Source organism: Solanum verrucosum, unplaced genomic scaffold (genome assembly GCF_900185275.1).
Source record: "Solanum verrucosum unplaced genomic scaffold, falcon-dt-bn FXZP01000049.1, whole genome shotgun sequence".
NCBI lineage: Eukaryota > Viridiplantae > Streptophyta > Magnoliopsida > Solanales > Solanaceae > Solanum > Solanum verrucosum.
This window is the reverse complement of record NW_026020221.1, coordinates 606796-626868: the sequence shown is the minus strand read 5'-3', so window position 1 is coordinate 626868 and position 20073 is coordinate 606796. Positions and strand designations below refer to the sequence as shown.

At 35.7% G+C, this 20073-nt stretch overlaps 2 protein-coding genes and 2 pseudogenes across 3 annotated transcripts in view; 2 read left to right on the top strand and 2 right to left on the bottom strand.

Moving 5' to 3' along the window:
* LOC125831588 (pentatricopeptide repeat-containing protein At5g01110-like) overlaps positions 1 to 20073 on the top strand; it is an 809602-nt gene that overhangs the window by 183090 nt on the left and 606439 nt on the right. The window lies entirely within an intron of this gene.
* Positions 1 to 20073, bottom strand: part of LOC125831646 (uncharacterized) — an 831707-nt gene that overhangs the window by 712678 nt on the left and 98956 nt on the right. The window lies entirely within an intron of this gene.
* On the top strand, positions 686 to 2209 carry LOC125831004 (uncharacterized; annotated as a pseudogene).
* LOC125831002 (uncharacterized) overlaps positions 2212 to 20073 on the bottom strand; it is a 22031-nt pseudogene continuing 4169 nt past the window's right edge.

Genomic DNA, 20073 nt, shown 5'->3' with positions numbered 1-20073 from the left:
AGTTACAATCATTTATGTTTGTTTGACTGGGAAAATCCCTTTGCTTCTTACTCCTTGCTCTTTTATTTTTATTTTTATTTTATCTTACGATGTGCAAAGATCTATTGTGTTGAATGTGTAGTATGCAGTTTTGATCTTCTTTTTATCTTTTTCTTCCCTTTACATTTTCCCCTTATGCATTTATATTGTGATCCTTAATATCATGCATGTTTGGTATTCTTATTAATGTAGATGCATTTTTCAACTTCCTCTATACATTTTGTGTTGTTCTTTGATGTTCGTGTAGATGCCAATTAATTTCTAGCCTAATTTAGAACCTCTAACTATAACTCGGGATCATTTATACTAGTCTTTGGTCTGATGTATTTGGTAAATGTTTTCATAATATTTTTTCATATTTCATCAATGAATTCTTTGTTCTTCTTGATAGTTATATGCACTTGAAGAATTTAAAGCTTATGTGCTGATAAAGATTAAGATTACACCTGATATATGATCTACCCCATAGCCGTCTATGGAATTGTAGTCCTTGAAAGTCTGTCTTTAGCTATATACAATTGGATCTCTGTAGAAAGAATGTTATATATTATTTTTATCTTAACTTAAATCTTCTTTGCATTATAGTAAATTTGGCTTCCCTTATCTTGTAGAAACCCCGAGAAGTGAAAAGAGAAGAAGTGCTTCAATGGCTGGTCACATATCTGATGAGGACTCTGAAAATATAACCCGAGAAGATCCTTCAATGGAAGGACCTAGGGCGAGTAGAAGTGTCATTGAGAGTGGCCATCCTAGTATCAAAAATATAATGACTGGTAATCAGATTACAAAAGCCAAACACCAACTTAGGCGAAGTTCAAAATAAAATTCCCAAGCACAAGGCAGTTGAAATTCAGCTTGTTTAGACTTAATATAGGCTGTCTTTTGAAGTTGATGATAACTTACTGGTTCTTTGCCATGATAGTGGCATGAAAGGTTGTTGGTTCAAGTCTAAGGTTATACAGGTATCACGAAAATATATGAAAGTTCAATATGATGATGACATCTAGGATTGTGATGGTCCTTAAAAGCTTGAGGTACCTTAAAAACTGTGACTATAACTTAAGTTTATATACAATAACATATGATCTACTTGCATATATTAACTTGTCCATTCTACATTCACCATGTTTCTTCATCACCTTTGTTTGATTTATAGAAATGGATTCCTTCCTACTGAGTAGAGGCTTTGATAAATTGGGCATGAGATGCACAGGACACATCACAATTCGGACCCAGCCTCTGGAGGATTATTCTAACTATTCTTTAGAATAGGAATTGTGGTTGATGCTTGGTGATCTAACGGGTGAAGGGAAGGTGTTGTTGTTGGATTTGATATTTGTGGAAGCGCTGATCTTCAGGTTTGCTTCTCTAGTAAGAAATAATAGTCCCCAAAAACTGAAAAACTAAAATAGAATAGAAAATAAGAAATAAAAAGGGAATTCTTACTTATCGATTGATGCATTGCAACTTAAGGGTAACTCAACAACCAATAGATGTAAAAGTAGTCACTAATAATTCTTCTTTCTACCTGAAATCATATGTCTAAGCTCGGTATTTTCATATAATCGCTCTCCAACTCAGCAATGGAAAAAGTTTTAAACAGTAGGGCTAACTTCTGGTTAGTTTGTTGTCCGGAATTTTTAGTGTTCGATGTTGGTTATGGCCTAATGCCTCAAGGTACTTTATTCTCAATAATAGGGGAGAACATATTACTCCCTCCGTCCCTTTTTAGTTGTCCACTTTAGAAATGGCACACAGATTAAGGCAACAATGATTAGCACAGTGAAGTTACAATTTTACCCTTATGACAACTTTTCACTTCAAAATTACAACCACTTATTTGAATTAAAGTGAAAGAAATTGGAGGGAAACAACATACACTTTTACAATTTTCAAGAAGTGTAAATAAGGGTATAATAGGAAAAAATTTGTTGTCCTTTCTTGATTTGTCAAAATGGACAACTAAATAGGGACAACTAAAAAAGGAAATATGGACAAGTAAATAGGGACGGAGGGAGTATTGGAGATTCAATATAAGAACGTGAGGGCATGAAGAGATTGGTGTAGATGAAAAATGGGTTGAAGTTAAGCGAAAGAAAGACAGTCATTCATAAGCTCGAGTTTAACTTATGTATCCAAGTGCAGTATCAAAGAATCAGGGAACTGCAAAAATCAAGTGATTCCCAATGTTGTGGCATTACTGGAACTAGGCCCCTTTATAGTTGTACCTTCGGCCTTGCTTAAGATCTTAAGACCTGGTAACATTAATGTTACAAGCTTGTAAGCTATCTGATTTTTGCAGTTCCCTCGTTCTTTGATACTGCACTTGGATTCATGAGTTAAACTCGAGCTTATGAACGACTTTAGGTCTTTCTTTCCCTGAACTTCAAACCATATTTCATCTACCCAATCTCTTGAAGTCCTTACGTTCTTCCTTTGTATCTCCAATAATATCTACTCACCTATTATTGAGAGAGAAAAACACCTTGGGGCATCAGGGCCATGACCAACATCGAACATTCAAAATTTTGGACAATAAATTAGGCAGAAGCTAGGCCTACTATTTAAAACCTTTTCCACTGATGAGTTAGAAAACCAATTTATGCCAATGTTGAGATAAGATATATTATTTCATGTAAGAATTTAAAATAAGTAGAGACTCCAATTTCACATCCATTGGTTGTTGAGCTATTCTTACGCAAAGATGTTATGCATCAACCGACAAGCAAGAATTCTCCTTTTATTCCTTGTTTTCTATTTCTATTTTAACATTTTAGTTTTCTTGAGACTGTTATTTCATACCAGGGAAGTAAACCTGAAGATGACCGCTTCCATAGACATCAAATCAAACAACAACACCTTCCCACCACCCGTCAGACCACCAAGCATTCACTGCAGCTCATACTTCAAAAGATTAGTCAAAATAATCCTCCAGAAGTTGGGGCCGAACTGTGAGGTGTCAGGTGCATCTCATGCCCAGTCTATCAAAGCCTACAACTCTGTAGAAAGGAATCCATTCCTATTAACCAAGCAAAGGTAATGAGGAAATTAACATGGTGAAGGGAGAGCGGTCAAGTCAATATATGTAAGTAGATCTTAAGTTATAGTTGCAGTGGTTAAGGTACCTCGACCTTTCCAGGACCATCACAATCCAGGATGTCATCATATTGAACTTTCAGACGTTAATTTTGTGATACCTGTAAGACCTTACACCTGAGCCAGCAGCCTCTCATGCCACTATCATGGCAAAAAAGAAGCTCTAAGTTGTCACCAAGTTCAAAAGACATCTTATATTGAGGCTCAACAAGATGAATTCCAACCAGTCCTTTGCTTGGAAATTTTATTTTTAACTTAGGGTAAGTTGGTGGTTTGGCTTTTGCTATCTGGTTAGTATAGTTGATTCTCCAATACTATATTGTCCACTCTCACCAACACTTCTAACAACGATAGACTAACATATCGCCCCTCGTCCAAAATTCCATGGAAAACAACTCTGAGCAATCGGTGGGTAAGTTCGTTGGGTATCCAACGCAGCAACTCCTTGAGCAGCAGGAAGAGCAGTTAGAGATGTTCTGACCTACCAGAAAAGAAAATGGAGCACGTTAATGATTTCAATAACCAACTACTTCCCCTTTCCCGCATCAAGGAGATCAAGAAAGCATACAATGATTCCCACGTAATCTATTTGCTACTATTTGTTTTTCTTGTACTTCTGTTGACTGTTGCTTCTTTTTATTTTTTGTTAGCTAAAATGATTGTTTATGTTCTGGATGAGGGTGTTTAAGAACAGGGCTTTTTTTTCGATTAATCTGAAGTGTTTCTCTATGGCATCAGGATGGATTCATATAATCATGTATTTAGCTCTTGGGAAGGGCACGTTGTTTCTCAGGGGAAGGGTTGTCGTGTGGTGCATCACTACTTGAAGGATTCCTCAGGGGAGTTAATCCTTGTTGTGGTGTAGAATTTCATTAATAATCAGAAAAAAAATGATCGAAATAATTGTAATTTATTAGAATTTCATGAGACACTTATCTTTGGAATGGAGGATGACGAGAGGAGAGAATACCGACTTAAGAGGATATCAAAAGAATGAAATATTCGGATGAAAACTGACGTAAATAAAGATTCCCATGATCCCATCATGACCTTATGTAAAGCGGTGTGCGGTCTGTACAGGACTTCCAATAAACCTGCCAACCAATTCTCCTCTGACCCTGTGCGTTGGGTGTGTGGAAAGAACAATGTGATATGCGGCCACACACTGTCTGCACAAGGCTTTCAGTGAGTCAGTCAGATCACTACTTTTTGGTGAAGTGGTCATAACTTTCTAATCCGAAATTGGATTAATGAATGGTCAATGGCATTAATTGGAAAGAGTACTCGAAGACCTATAATTTGGTGGGTCATGGTCCAAAAAAATCGTCATATTCTAAGAGGGGTGTTTGTTTGAAATTGAATCAAGTAAAAACTTATACCGAAACTCAATCGACAAAGAATCTTTCAACTTAACTTTGGGCTAGAGAATTCCTCTTACCTTAGTTTATCTCCAAAGATCTTATCACACTAAAGAATTGATCTTACCACCTAGCTAAAGAGAATGTTTTGTGGAGTTTGGATCTAGCTGCACATGTATCATATCTTATCTCAAGAGTCTAAGGTATTACAAAAGAAACTAAATTATGTTGCGATTATTGTTTCCATAAAGAAGCCTCCCTCCCATGGGTTTTTGGGGAAGGAGCAGTGGGAAATGGTGAAAAGTTATTTCTAGTTCCATTTTTATTTTTGTATTTTTGTTTCCGACTTCAGTTTTCCAGGCAGAAGCTGATTTTTTCCCTTAAGTTGTGCATTAGGATTTAACCTAGAGTGGTGTACGAATGGTACTTCTGTGTATTCCTTGTTTGAAGAATAAATGAGAACTTATCCTCCTAAGTAATTGCTTCACTGTGCTTTATTTTTGCAAGGAAAGTATACTTTGTGCTCCTTGTTCTAACCACAGTAGCCTGTGTTATTGTACTTGGAAAACATGCAGCGCACAAGTTTGTGGTTTAGTATAATATTTTGAGAATGAGGCTTTTTTCTTTGGCTTATTCGAACATTATGATTCATTCAATCCTTAAGCGTAAATTACTACGTAATTTGGACTTCAATGTTCTGTTTAATTGTTGAAGCTTAATATAGAACAATAGTTCTGACCAATCCCGTGACATCTTAACGTTATGTACGACTATATTTTAAAGTTGTACCATAAGAGTGCAGAAAGTCTTTACACAAAATTCTAACCTAGCTTAGGTTACTTCTTCATAAGATTCCTATCATATCAACTAGTGATTCAGCCTGAACTTAGTTTATTTATACCAAAAATGAAATAAAAAAATATACAATTCATCTTGATTTTCTGCACAAAATCTTATTTGTCTTCTAAAGCTCTATAGTTCCTCTGCTTGTACATCTAGGAACAAGTTTCAACCAAGTTTTTTGACTTACTTCCCCATATCTGATTCCAACATTTCAGTAAATCAACACTTGTTGGCATTGACCATCTGATTCCTACCATGTTCAAGAACAATTGCGATAATTTCTGAGTAACGGGATTTTCCCTTGCAGCTCTGCACAAAATGCATCTAAATTACAGTTGAAATCCCATTCTTTGAAGTTTATCCTGTGTGAGGCAAGCATTTCTTCCTACGAGCCAAGAAGAGCACACCACCTTAAAAGAATCCTTCACAAGGTATATTTTCCTACGTACCCTTGTTAAGAGACTCTTGTATAGTCTTTTCTATCACAATCCAAGTCTACACCCTGGACATGACCGACACTCAAAACCATTGCTGGACTGAGCAAACCCTTGGCCAGACATACTATAAGATAGACAACATAGTGACTAATGTGGAAGCTTTTAAAAGATGAGCATGCAATTCAATAACTTGGAAAAAAAACACAATAAATTCATAGTTTAAAATATAAAATATGTATAATATGCATATGTTTTTAAAACAACTTAGATAGTAACTCAACTGGCCTCTAACATACAGAAAAAAGATTACCGAGACAAGACCCCAGGCTACCTGAATACCATACTAACAACATAAACAAACTAATAATAGTTAAGATAAATTGGAGTCCTCTAAAAGTAAGGAGGTCTCACCAAAGTTGGATGAAATGATCCTAATGATGTGCATGTTGTTGTGAGTACCTGAATCTTCATAAAAAAATGATGCAACACTGAACGACGTCAATACATTGAATGTACGGTATGTAAAAGAGCTAAATAAAATAATTGGCTAAAACTGAACATACTAAGCTTAAATAAAGAACATGGAAGGTAGACTAAATAAAGTTAATTGAATAATAATGCAAGCATGTGTACTTTAACAATACAACTGTATGACTGAATGCCACGACCCGAAATCTTACGCCATGATGGCATCTACTAATATCCCACCAGTTTTTAAGCCAAACCCATAGCCCGAAACCACAAGTAACAGGCTATCACGAGGAATAGAAACAAATGGAAAGCAAACAACAAAAATCAAAATAAAAGAAAGAGGTAGAATCAAAATATATGTGCCCAAGACCTGGTATGAGTTGGTAGTTGAGCTACTAGTCAAAATAGGAGTGCAAGGTAAATAAAAATATACAGAACCATCTCCGAACATAAAATAATGACTAGTCCAGACAAAATAGAAGTAGAAGGACAACTTTTCATGCCAGGAGCTCATCCCAAGTCTTCGATCCAAAGCTACTCCACACGAGGCACACGTCAACGGTGAGAACTCGCACAATGATATGTAGGGTGCAGAAGTATAGTATGAATACCAAAAAGTGGTACTAAGTAGGCATAGGACCATTGAACTCCAAAGATAAAGAAAGCATAAAGCAGGTAGAGAAGAAATATATATTACAAGTAGCTAAAGAAAAGATGGAATAAAAGTAAACAGACATGAAGGAATACGATAAAAGGAAGTAGGTAACTAATGCAAAGGAACTTAACTGGAGGCACTAGACAATAACCTAACCACAACAATTATTCCACTAGGGAAGTCAACTAACCAAGGATATACTAGCAGTAACCACCGTAAGGAATCACAACAGCCAAAAGGCCAATCAAATCTAACTAAATATGAAAGTATCAAAATAGCGAGAAACAACATCTAACCCTATCATATAAGCTATCCATCATATTTTCACAAACAACACAATCATGATCATACAATAACCTAGCTGAGCCACCATGAGCCCTAAAGGTATGCAACACCAAACATAACCTAGCCGACCCCCCATATGACCAGCAGGTGCAAACAACAACCAATTATACTAGTGATAGGCGATGCATATGAATGCAAGTTATGTAATAAAAATTACAAGTGCCATCATTGCCAAGTACCAAGCATATACACCTACCTCTTACCCCTGACACGCCAAGTAGGACCCATGCAGCCCCTTCTCCTATTAAGTAGGTCACATAGAATGACTGACCCATGTGAGACTCGAGAAGCCCATATATACGTACATGGTCCCGAACTAGAACTTTCACAAGCAATCCTGTTAGATCTGATCCGTCATGGTATTGGAGATATATACAAAAACCACATAAGTATAGAAAAGGTCACAAATCTCCTCGATCGATTAAGTAAAAAGTGAGCACATCCTCGATGTCTCTTTATCTCAAAAAATCCATTTATCAAAGTGTAAAGGTAGTATGACTCCCATTTAAAATGGGTTTTAGAGTAAAAAGGCAAAACCCTTCTTTCTTAAAATTGTGGTAAAATCAATGCATTTGCTGGGATGGTAATACAAAACACGTGAGAAGGAGCTTCAATGCAATGCATGTCATCACTAACATTCAAACATAGCATCTAAACAATCCTAATGTTCATAACTCAAATCACCTTCTTCTAGAGCATGGAAAACTAACCTGGAATCCAACTAGTCCTCGACCAATGCCTCATGCCCAATCATATATCAACATACGCATCAATAATACGATAATAAGATCAGTGCTACTCAAGAAACGAAGGGAATTATAAAGTATCAAATAATTGAAAGAGTAACTCAAAGATCTCCACATTTACCTAAAGTCCTACTCAAAAGAACGCTAAGCACAACTAATGCCAACATATGACTATATTAAGAGACTAAGATTTTGAAGCCTAGTCTAAAGTGGGGATCAACATCAAGTCTACGGTCCTATTCAAGGTGAAATACCATATTACCTAAGCAAACCCATGGTCCAGGCACTAGCGAAGGATACCTACCCTAACAATTCCTATATGGAACAACAATATTACCTAAACGATGAATAAAAACTCATTCTAAGGCACTTAGATCACCAACAATTCTAAAGACTCAAACATCAACTCCCAAGAGGCTAACAACATCAAACTAATCCATTAGTAATGAATTTCCAACCTAGACTAAGAATTTCACAATACTATACTAGCATGAGGCTCCCACGAGCAGGGCGTAGCTAGAGCTACGCTCAGGGTGTCCAAATGGACACCCTTCGTCGAAAAATTACGTTGTATAAATATGTCTAATTCTACATTTAAATGATATATATTTAAAGTTGGACACCCTTAACAAAAGCTATGCCTTTGGTGTAGTGGTAATAGGTGTCCATTTGAATGTAGGAGTTTTGGGTTCAAACCCCAAATAACACAATTTTTTTAATTTTATTTTGATAGCCACAAGCCATTATTTTTAAACACCCTTAATTAAATTTCTGGCTTCTCCACTACCTACAAGAATCAGGGAAATAAGATTAAGGGAAGTAGTCCTAAACCCGTAAAACACAATCATAACCCACATGCAATCTATAACATTATCTCATGGAGCACAATCTAAAAGAAAGTGAACGATAGCCTACAAGGAAGTTGAACTGTAATCTTGAACTATCCATGAGCTTCCCAACTTTTCTTCACATCCTCTGAATGCCATAATACTATCAAAATTACAAACTTTGCATCACTATAAGTAAAACAATACCCATATTACAATAATTATTCGTGGGTAAAAATTTGGGTAAAAAATTGTAGATGAGCACCCGCACAATGAATCATGAAATCAACTCCTCCAATTGGTCCCAACTAGCTCAAGGAACTTGTACCCCAAAAATAGGCACAATTCGAGCTCAAATTGCCCCAAAAAAGACCCAACAAAAAAACTACCTTCCAAGACCCATTCAAAGAAATAATTGAAGAAATTAACGAAGACTTATGATTAAGATGTGAGAAATATGACTCAAACAACGGTCCCACGCCGATCCTAGATCAATCCCTAGAAATCCGCAAGAAATCTCCCTAACCCAAGCTCTCAAACTTTTCTTCGCACTTATGAAAAATGAAGAAGAAGAGAGAGATATAACTCCTAGCAGGGCCACACTGGCGAGAAATTCGCCACAGGAGCAATGTCCAATGGACCAATCAGCTTTGCACAAGCAGACCAACTCTACAGGAATGAGCCCGTAAGAGCTAGGATCAACTCTCTAGATGAGCGGCTCCGTAGGTGTGAGCCTAGTTCTGCAGGGGTGGCCGCCTCAGTAGAGTGCACAAGCAAACTTGGGTTTAAAATCTCAAGTTTCAACCAGATTTTCGAAAATAGTTCAGTTCCCACCAACGCAAGCCATATATGATACCCATTAGGAAATGGCATTTCAAACTCGATCGAACTATTAGAACTTTCAACGGAGGTCGTCTCGATAAAAATAGGTACACACCCAAGTACCTATAAACCACAAGGTTGCTCAAAATAAGTTCAAAAACCACAGGACCTGAACCAGAGGTCCATCTAGACCTAACTCGGTGTGCTAGAACTAACAAAACCACCAGAATTGTATTCGGATGTCATTTACCAATATTTTTTACTGAAGTCAACCGTTGAAACTTCAAAAGCTCCAAAAATATAAACTTGGATAAAAACCAAAGGAACCACCAGGTGATTGAACAATCAGTACCAACAAGTCATAAATGACTTGGGATCGCTATAGAAAATCTCTAAATGCAGAAAATATTAAAAAACAGAGGAAATGACCTGGAGGGTCATTACATCATCTAGTACTAAAAGGACTTTCTGTCACGAACCAATACTATCCCCTAGATATGATATGGTTCCTAGAGCCACGAGTGACCCCAAGATAACCACATAGCATAAAATGACACGAATATATATAGCATACATAAACAGAATAAACTGAAAAGTGTAAAATGACACTAAAAATCTTCTCGATCTTAAGTTATGAATCATATTTTAATCACTATGCAATTGACACCTCGCTAGGAAACTCCCTTTCTTTTTATGCCATTAATTTAGATACGTGACTTTTAACCCTCTCTGAATTTCAACCCATTTTTTAGCTTTCAATGTCTACATTTAAATTCAATTGTTATTTTAACTTTGTTTTATTTTTATTAATTTTTACTTGAGAAAATTAAAAATTACAATAAAGAGTGGTGTTTTATAGATAATACTTTTGTATTTGATTTGCAAGGAAAAAGAAAAATTACACAAAATATGTTCTTTGAATTTTCTTATATATAATAATCAGGTAGCATTTTATTATTGGTTTTTTTTAAAAGAAAAAAAGAAAAAGATCGAACCCGATAGGATGTTCCCACGTGGTAAATTTTATTTCAATCTCTATCAAAGGCATATTCCATTGGAGAGGGGAATATTCCACTCTTTTTCTCCAAGCATTTTGATCTTATCCAAAATCCGTGAGGACATTTTAGGAAGATTACACCTCAAAAGATTTACCACATTACACCCTAAACCTAATCTATAAAACCACAAGAGAGAGACCCAAATGTAGAGTCGTCAATATGGGCTTGGCCCGTTGGACTGGTCTGGCCTAACCCATGATTTAAAAGGACTGGGCTAAAGATTTTTGGCATCCATTTAAGAAAAAAGGTTTTTTAACCCGACCCGGATAAGTATGCTGGTCTATGGGGCTTGATCAATATAGGTTGGCTCGGCCCGTGGACTAGATAAAAATAATTAAAAATAAAAATAAAATATAGTATTAAAAATAACAAAAGTTCAAAGTCAAAGTCTATTCAAGTATACATATTAAAATTTAGAATCATGTACTTAAAATTAATATTACTACTGTATCATCATAATAATCATTCAACATTGGTGGACGTGTTCCCACCAAGTATAGAAGTTTCATTCATCATGAAACTATCCAAACACTTTTTGTTACTCAATACTAGTTGCATGGTTTTTCTTAAACTGGTAATACTTTTTTGTGTACATTTAAATCTTATACATAATTCTGAAATTTAGTTATTTTTAATGTTTAACTAATTGATATTGCATATAAACTGGAGATGATTATGAAGATGTTAAGACAACCTTGCCACAAGCTAATCCATATGTGCTTGATGAAGATGACGTGTTTGTGTTGGATGCACTATGAGTTTCATGAATTTTTTTCAAGAGTTCATTTTTCACTTTTAATGGTTTGAATATTGTCGTAACTTTTTTGTGTTTTATTGTGATCATTGAAAAATAATTAGTTTAATATTTCTATTTTGACTAGTTATTTATACTTGAAGTCAAACTTAATAATATTATAAAGTTTATTTAATTTATAGATGTTGGTTAACAAGTAGTAACACTAATACCATGTAATATTGTACTCTTATGGATATATTTTAATATTTATAAATTATAATTTAATTTAAAAATTATAAAAAATATGTTTTTAAAAAAGTAGGCTGACCTGGCACGACCCGCAACCCATGTACGGATGGTTTGGGCTGACTGTTTTTTAACTCGAAAAAAAATAGATCAGTTCGACCTGACTTGCCAAATTCCAATGCCTATATGGGCTAAGCCTGAATGAAGTAGGCCAGCTCATATTAATAGCTCTACCCACATGAATGGGGGAGCCACAACACTTTACTCTAAAGACTAAAAAGGGAAGAAGCTAGCAGCTCAACTCCTCCTTTTTCTTCACAAAAAAACTGGTAGCTCTATGGTCTATGGAGGTTTTCATTCACTAACTCTGTTTGTCGTGCCGACTTCTCCAGCATAAAGGTTCTTTTTTTTTTCCTGTTTCAAACAAGTTTCATCAGTTGTACTTTGTGAATCTTCATCTGCTTATATATATGAATGAGATGAATATTTGATTTATGAAAAATATTTAGCTGTACTCGGTGAATTCCAATTAATTATTAGCCTATTTTAGAGAAGATTTTCTTTAAAGAAATATAGGTCATGCAGCTGAACTATTCTTAATTAAGTCCTCTAATTATAGATGGGGATCATTTCACTACAACAAAATGATCTTTAGCGGCAAGTGATTAACGACAATAGCTTAATTGCCACAAAAATATACATATTTAGCGGCCATTAGAACTCTTTATTAATGTGTATATTTATTGCCGCTAAAATTTATTTTTGTTGTATTGTTTATGCTAGTCTTTGGTTTGATGTACTTGGTAAATGTTGTCAAAATATAGTTTCCATATTTCAGCAATGAATTCTTTGTTCTTCTTAATGGTTATATGCACATGAAGAATTTAAAGCTTACATTCTCATCAAGATTATGATTACACCTTAGACATGATCTACCATATAGTTGCTGCCTATGAAATTGTAGACCTTGAACGTCCTTGTTTTTAGTTGTATACAATTGGATCTCTGTAGAAAGAATGCTATAAATTATTCTGATCTTAACTTTAATTTACTTTACATTATCATAAATTTCTCTTACCTTATCCCGTTGTTACTCCAAAACGTGAAAAGAGAGGAAGTGTTTTAATGGTTGGTCACATATTTGATGAGGTCTAAAAAATTATAACCCGAGAAGATCCTTCGACGCAAGGACCTAGGGGGAGTAGAAGTATCTGTGAGAGTGGTCATTATATTCTGCTATCAAAAAGCCAATTCATGAAAACCAAGTAGCAAAAGCCAAAATGTTAGAATGTACGCATCCACCAGTGTTCACAGGACCAGGTCTCCGACAGAATAAAAGTGCAGAAAATAAATAGCACAACGTAAAAATAGGCACAAGAGTTTTACGTGAAAATCTCATTGCTCAAGGGAGTAAAAGCATGACTTGTCACACAATATTTTCGAACTGTTTTTACTAATCTTCTCAAGAAAAAGTAAAACACAGTTTACAACCACACACTGAGATTAATCTCCTAATCTCAACACTAAGTAATACAACCTATTACTTAACGAGCCACAGCAATGCATCTATTGCCCACTATACTAACCCTCACTAATTAATATAGACTTTAACAGTAAGACACAAAATTGACTCAAAAAATGTTCTTACAAAGACTCAAACAAAGATTTGAAACGTTTCTAACAAGAGTGAAATGAATCCTACAAGTTTAGTGTAACATCCGACAATTTGAAATAGCTTTGAAGAGGCTTAGGATTTGAATTTTTCTTTTTTTGGAAAGAATTTTAAAGTTTTGGAAATTTGGCTAAGTATGGAAAAGGTGAGTTTTTTGGCCAACTTTGATCAGTCGTAACTTCTAGCTCATGATGATTTAGAAGTATTTCCAGTTATGGTTGCATAGCCCTCGGAACGATCTTTCCAACGCCACCGAGTTTGCTCAATTCCGAGTCCGTATGAGCGAGTTATGACCTTTGAAAGTTGGGCAGTTGACAAGGAAATCCGTCCGGGAATCATTAAGGGCATTTTGGTCTTTTCCCTAGCCTTTTATTTTGGTTTTATAAATGTGTTAGGCTGATCATTTTGATCAGTTTTACCATTTTAAAAGAAGTGAGAGTGAGGGTTTTGAGAGAAGAAGAAGAGAAGAAGAGAAGAAGAGAAGAAGAGGAGATCAAGCAAGGAGATCATCGTGGATTTTCGTCGGGGGTGATCCCTACCAAGGTATGTGAGCTTTTAGTGTTGGGTGATCCTTTCCCCCACACACCTAACCCCTTTTATTCATTAAGAAAGGTTTGGTTATGTTGTTAAAGTTGGTTGTTGTTGTTGTTGGAATTATTGGGGGTTGTGGAACATGATTGGATTGTGTTTTGAGTGGTATTCTATTGAATGTTGAGGGATATTATGTTTCTAAGTGATTGGGGCTGGAACCCTTGAGGTTAGAGGATTTAGAGTTGGAGACGTGAAGGAGAAAGTCGGGCAGCTTGCGAGGAGCACGTCCGCGTCGCGGACTTGTTCCCTCTGTGAACAAAAATCTTCTCCGCGTCGCGGACAGGACGCGGACTCCACTGTTTTCAGAATTTATGTTCGAAGATTTTCTTTAGTTTGGCTGTCCCAAATCATTCCTAAATCATTCCTAAACACCCTGGGGTCCTTCCAAATACCAATCAAGTCCTTGAATCCATAATTAAATTCAAGAAAGTTAGGATCAAGTCAAGTGAAGTTAGAAGTCAAGTGGAGTTAGGACCAAGCTTAGAAGTTAAGCAAGTCAAAGCAAGTCTTTAAAGCTTTTCAAGAGTCGTTATTGAACGTCTTAACGTCGTTTCAAGTTTCAAGTTGAGTTAAGAGTTTCAAGTCAAAAAGTAAAGAGTTTAAGTAAAGTAAGGAGTAAAGAGTCGAGTCCATTTCTCCAAAGTTATTAGGGAACTATGTACTTCCCAAAGAAGTTCTAAATGTTTTTACATTTAAGTAAGAAAGGAGCCATGTCTTCCAAAAGAGCCTTTGGGCTAAGTTTTGAGTAATCGTCTCAATCAAAGAAAGAAGTTATTTTAAAAGCATGAGCCAAAGTATTTTTGGGAGTAGTATTGAGCACCGAATTGGGGACACGAGTTCATATTAACTCGACTCTCCATAAGAACCATGCGCCAACATGGGACTTGACGTATCATTCTTTTTAGATGATCACGTAAGATTAGGCTAGTGGATCCACTAAGCAAAAGTAAGGTCCTATATCGATGGCAAGGTATAGGATGGTCCTTTGGCAACGTGAGGTAAAACGTTGTATCATCACTAAGGCTCGTAGTGGTGGTTGTCGGTTAAAGAACCTCCCACAAAAGCTGTATTATGTTTATAAAAGAAAAGTTTAGTTTGTTATCATTTTATCCTTAACGATCTAAGTTGTTTACATTCTTTTACAAGCTTTATATGTATGGCTCGTGTCTTATTGCTTTATATTAAGTTCAGTTATTCTTGAGTTGTACAGAGCCAAGGTAAGTTCTCTTTGGTATCCCTTTTTCAAGTTAAGTTGTTTTTAGCGGTCCAGCTCGCATACTCGTACATTCCATGTACTGATGCCAGTTGGCCTGCATCGTTTATGATGCAGACCAGGTACCCAGGATCAGCATCCTGCACGCCGTTGATCCAGTTGGCACTCCAGAGTCAGTGGTGAGCCTCCTTGCTTCCAGAGGCTCAGTTATTTTGTTCTCTTAGTTTTGTTTATTAGGGTGTGCGGGGTCTGTCCCAACATCCATCTAGTATTTTAGAGGCTTCATAGACAGTCCAGTCAGTTAGTTTTGAGTCTCTTATCTATGTATATATGTAAGTATTCTATTTTGAGACTCGAGTAGCCCTTGGGCCAGATATTTATTATTTAAGTTGTTTATGTCTTTGCATAGCATTGAGTTATTTTGTTGAGTAGGTTTCCGCTGAGTTAAGAAAGTCAGGCCAAGGGTTCGCCTGGGGCCAGCAATGGTCTCCAGGTGCCGGTCCCGCCTAGGGTGTAGGCTCGGGGCGTGACAACCACATCCTTTGGTGGTATGCATTCTCCCAACTTACTACCAAGAATAATGCCTTTTCCTAGAGAAAGTACATGCAATAGCCAATCTTGTAAGCATTTAATTAATGTATTGAACATCCAGTACCAGAATGTATATTGCTTACCGAGCTCATTTTTGGGAGATGGCGCTCTCAATGGAATTCTTTCCATTTTTAGTACTCGAACACAAAATATCTAGACAAAAACTCATTTATTATATTGATATCTCCTTCCTTAATCTAGTCTTTTTTATTAGTATCATCTAATTAGGAAAAAAAAAATTGGTAAAAAATCTTCCTCATTAACCCCTCAATGAATTCTATAGGTATAATACCCTATATAAAAAAATAAGGGCATATATGTCATTTGGTACTGTTTCAAAAAGAAATAAGCTGATTGGTTGTTATTTTGACCCAATGGTGTTGTTTAAGAATAAAATTTGGGCTAAAACAAAAGAAAAAAAGAAAAGAAAATGGGGATTAAGAGGGGTTCGCTGCGTACATCCGGGACAAGTGCAGAAAGAAAAGCAAAAAAGTTCAGATAAAGAGCTTAGAGGGGATCTGAGGTTAGTTTTGTTTATTATAGTGTGGAATTAATCATCAATGAGGCTGTTTAGCGGGATCTGAAGCACCTATTTAATATAAACTGACAGATTGAGAGTCTATCATGAACCTTGAGGATTGGGTATTCTGAATTTAGTATGAATTAGCCTAAACAAAGAAAGTAATACGAGATTATCATGATGTAATTAGAGATTGATCGAGGAAGACTAATGGATTGCTTGAGGTGACAAGTTTGGTATCTCAACACGAGTACTGTGAGTAGTAATCTTACCACAATTACACAGATTTCATGATTTTTACATGGTTTATAAAGTAAATGTGTTACTGACTGTTTTTGAACTTGCATGTGCGACGTGTCATTTACTGGATATGATACTAAAAATATTAGTTGAGATGATCTCATTCTTACAAGATATGATTACTGTTATTGAAAAGGTTTTACACTTATTTGAGAAATAGTACTTTGACAGGTGATTGTTAAACTTTGAAAGGATATATGATTTGATAAGTTTTAAATGGTCTGTTCGATTTTGAAATGCTTCTACTGAATCACAAGAAAATATAAATGGGAGTAGACCTTGATGAATCCCGTAGCTAACGACGGGTACGTTAGACTTGGTGCACCTTGTAATTACTGATTACTGATAAAGCCCTTGCTAGTGGGAAGGTAGAACTAGTGTACTATTATTGATATCCCTCGAGTAGGAATCTACTGATATGAATATTTAACTTCCTTTATGAGGAGTTCACTGTTATTGGTTACTTCTTAAAGAAAAGACCACATTGATTACATGATTCATCCTTGGAAACCTCCCAGCTATAAGATTTGATATGGAAATGATTTTCTGAGCTAGTGTCTCACTCCTCGCTAATTATTTTAACAGAGATCTCAGGTGATATTGAAAAGGATTTCATTAACTAGAGAGTGTGATTTAGTAGCATCTGGTGAGCCCCGCATGGCAAGAGAACTATTGATTTGCTATGGTTTATTTAGTTTCTTTAAAAAAAAACTCTTGGAGTCGTTCCATTTGTCATTTCTTTGATTTGAGTCATGATTAGTCCTTCGTATTGTAGTCAAGTGACTAATTTGGAACTTCTTTTTCGTAATTTAGAGATGAATTGGGTTTATTGCGTGACAATTAGATCATTGAAGGATATTATGTTGTGGCTTATAGTTGCTATTGGTTATGTTGTGAATTTCTGAGACGGGAAAAATTCATGATGGGCCTAAAAACAAAGGAAATTCTGCCCGATTTTCTGTAGATTTATGTTAAGGCTTGCTTTGGGATTCTTTCCCTTTAGCGCCGGTCACGGACCTAATTCGGATCGTGACAATATGGATAGCCTAATAAAAAATCTTCCTAACTAAACAAATTAGAAGATCAATTTTTTGTAGTAATTAATAAGATTAATTAAGACAAAAAATAAATTTCATTCCTTTGAATGTTTTTCTTTCCATAAATACATAACAAGTCTCAATATATTTCTCTTATTTAATATATGCCATCAAAAACACCTGAGATGAACAAATTAAAACTTTTCAAAATGGTTAATCACTCCTTAGTATAGATCATCTTCTTTTTATTTATCATTATGGCCTTACAACATTGATGCAGAGAAGTACGAGGTGCGAATTTGGAATTTTCTTAATACTCATGAGCCTTCTTCTCAACTAGAAGTTCACTGTGCATCTGGAGACGACGATCTATTGAATTTCTAACTTATTTTCTCATGTTTGGTTGGTGAGTAGAAAATATTTTTTAATGTTTGGTTTGGGATTGAAAAACATTTTTTAGAAAATATCTTGTATTTTTTGCTTGAGACTAGAAAATACTCTTTAAGAAAATAATTTCTAACCCAAAAATTAACCCCGATAATCGATCTAAGACCCGACCCTGACACCCGAACTAGGATACGACCCTGACGACCATTCCAAAATCTGAACCCAAGACCTGATCCACACTTTTGAACCTGAAATATTTATAAAAAAAATAAAAAATTGATGGGGGACAAGGAGGGGGGCCTGAGGGGCTGGCTGGGGGTAGGAATAGTGTAAAAAAGAAATTTTAAAAAATTTGAAATATATTTCAAAAATAAGTTTTTTTAAAATTTTTTTTATGACGGCGTAGCTGGGGTAGGGGTAGCGTAAAAAAATGAAATTATTAAAATTTGAAATATTTGTCAAAAATAAATTTCTTTTAAAAAAATTGTTTCAGAAAAAAAAGGAAAGAGTAAAAAATTTCAAAAAAAAGGGTGGAGAGAGAAAAAGAGAATATGGTTATTCAATAATTCAAGAAGAAAATTAGAAAAAAGGAGAAAGATAAGGAAGAAAAAAATATTGAGGGGAGATATTTTAGGAAGAAAAATAAAAAAGAGAGTTTGGGTCAAGAAAACGTTTTTTAATCCATTTATTATATTTTGGTATTTTTTGTTTTTATTTTTATTTTGTTCGGTCTTATAAAGATTTTATTGCTATGTTACAAGTCACTTTTATAGATGAGTAATTTGAGTGCTTAAATTATATAGTTAGGTTTTCTCTACATATATAGTGGCGTAGCCACATGTATTTGAGGGGTGTCGACAGATTTTTATAAAGATTTTATAATTGATGAGAAGGTTGATTTTAGTTATATGTTCATAACATCATAATGTAATCAAATATAATACCAACTTTTTAGTATTACCAAGTTAATTTACTGTAACATTCGACAATTTGAAATAACTATGAAGAGGCTTAGAATTGGAAATAGTCATTTTTGGAAGGAATTCAAAAATCTGGAAATTTGGTTTAAGGGTGGGAAAAAGTGAGTTTTTGGCCAACTTTGAGCAGTCATAACTCCTATATCAGGATGAGTTAGGAGTATTTCCAGTTATGTTTGGAAATCCCTTGGAATGATCTTTCCAACGCCGCTGAGTTTACTCGATTCCGAGTTTGTATAAGTGAGTTATGCCCTTTGGAAGTTGGGCAGTTGCAGAGAAATCCGTCCGGAAATTTTAAGGGTATTTTGGTCTTTTCCCTAACCAATTCTTTTGGTTATATTGTTGTGTTAGACTGATTTTTAGATCAGTTTGTCCCATTTTAAAAGAGTGAGAGGGAGAGTGAGAGTTAGGGTTCTTGAGAGAAGAGGGAGAAGAAGAGGAGAAAAGAGAAGAAGAAGCAAGGTTTCGTCAAGGATCGTCGTGGATATCGTCGGGGGTGATCCCTATTAGGTATGTGAGTTCATAGTGTTGGGTTGGTCCTTTTCCCCACACTCCAAACTCGTTTTATTTTCAAGAAAAGATTGGTTGTGTTGTTGAAGTTGTTGGTTGTGTTGTTGATTGTGTTGTTGAAGTTCTTGTTGATTTGGGACATGATTTGGTTGTGTTTTTTGAGTTGAATCTCTTGTATGTTGAGAGATTTTATGATCCTTAGTGTTTGGGGTTGAAACCTTTGAAGTTAGGGTGGTTTAGAGTTGGGAAAAAGAGGAAGAAAAGTCGAGTTTTCTGGGGAAAGGGGTGGCGCGTCGTGCCTGCCAGCGCGCCCCAAAGGAGCTTCTGAGCTTTCTCCCTTGGGCGCCGCGCCTAGCAGTGCGCCCCAGTAGTCCTTCTGAGCTTCGAGGGCTGGCGCTCCACGCCTTGCAAAGCGCCAAGGACGCCAAGTTTCCCCATTCTTTTCATACTTTCTCATGCATGTTCCTTGGTATTGTACCTATGTTTCATAGTTGTTTCCAAACACTCCAAAGTACGTCTAAACGTCAAGAACTCATCCATAAATGTGTGATCATATACCTTGAATCCACAATCCAATTCAAGGCGAGTTAGGATCA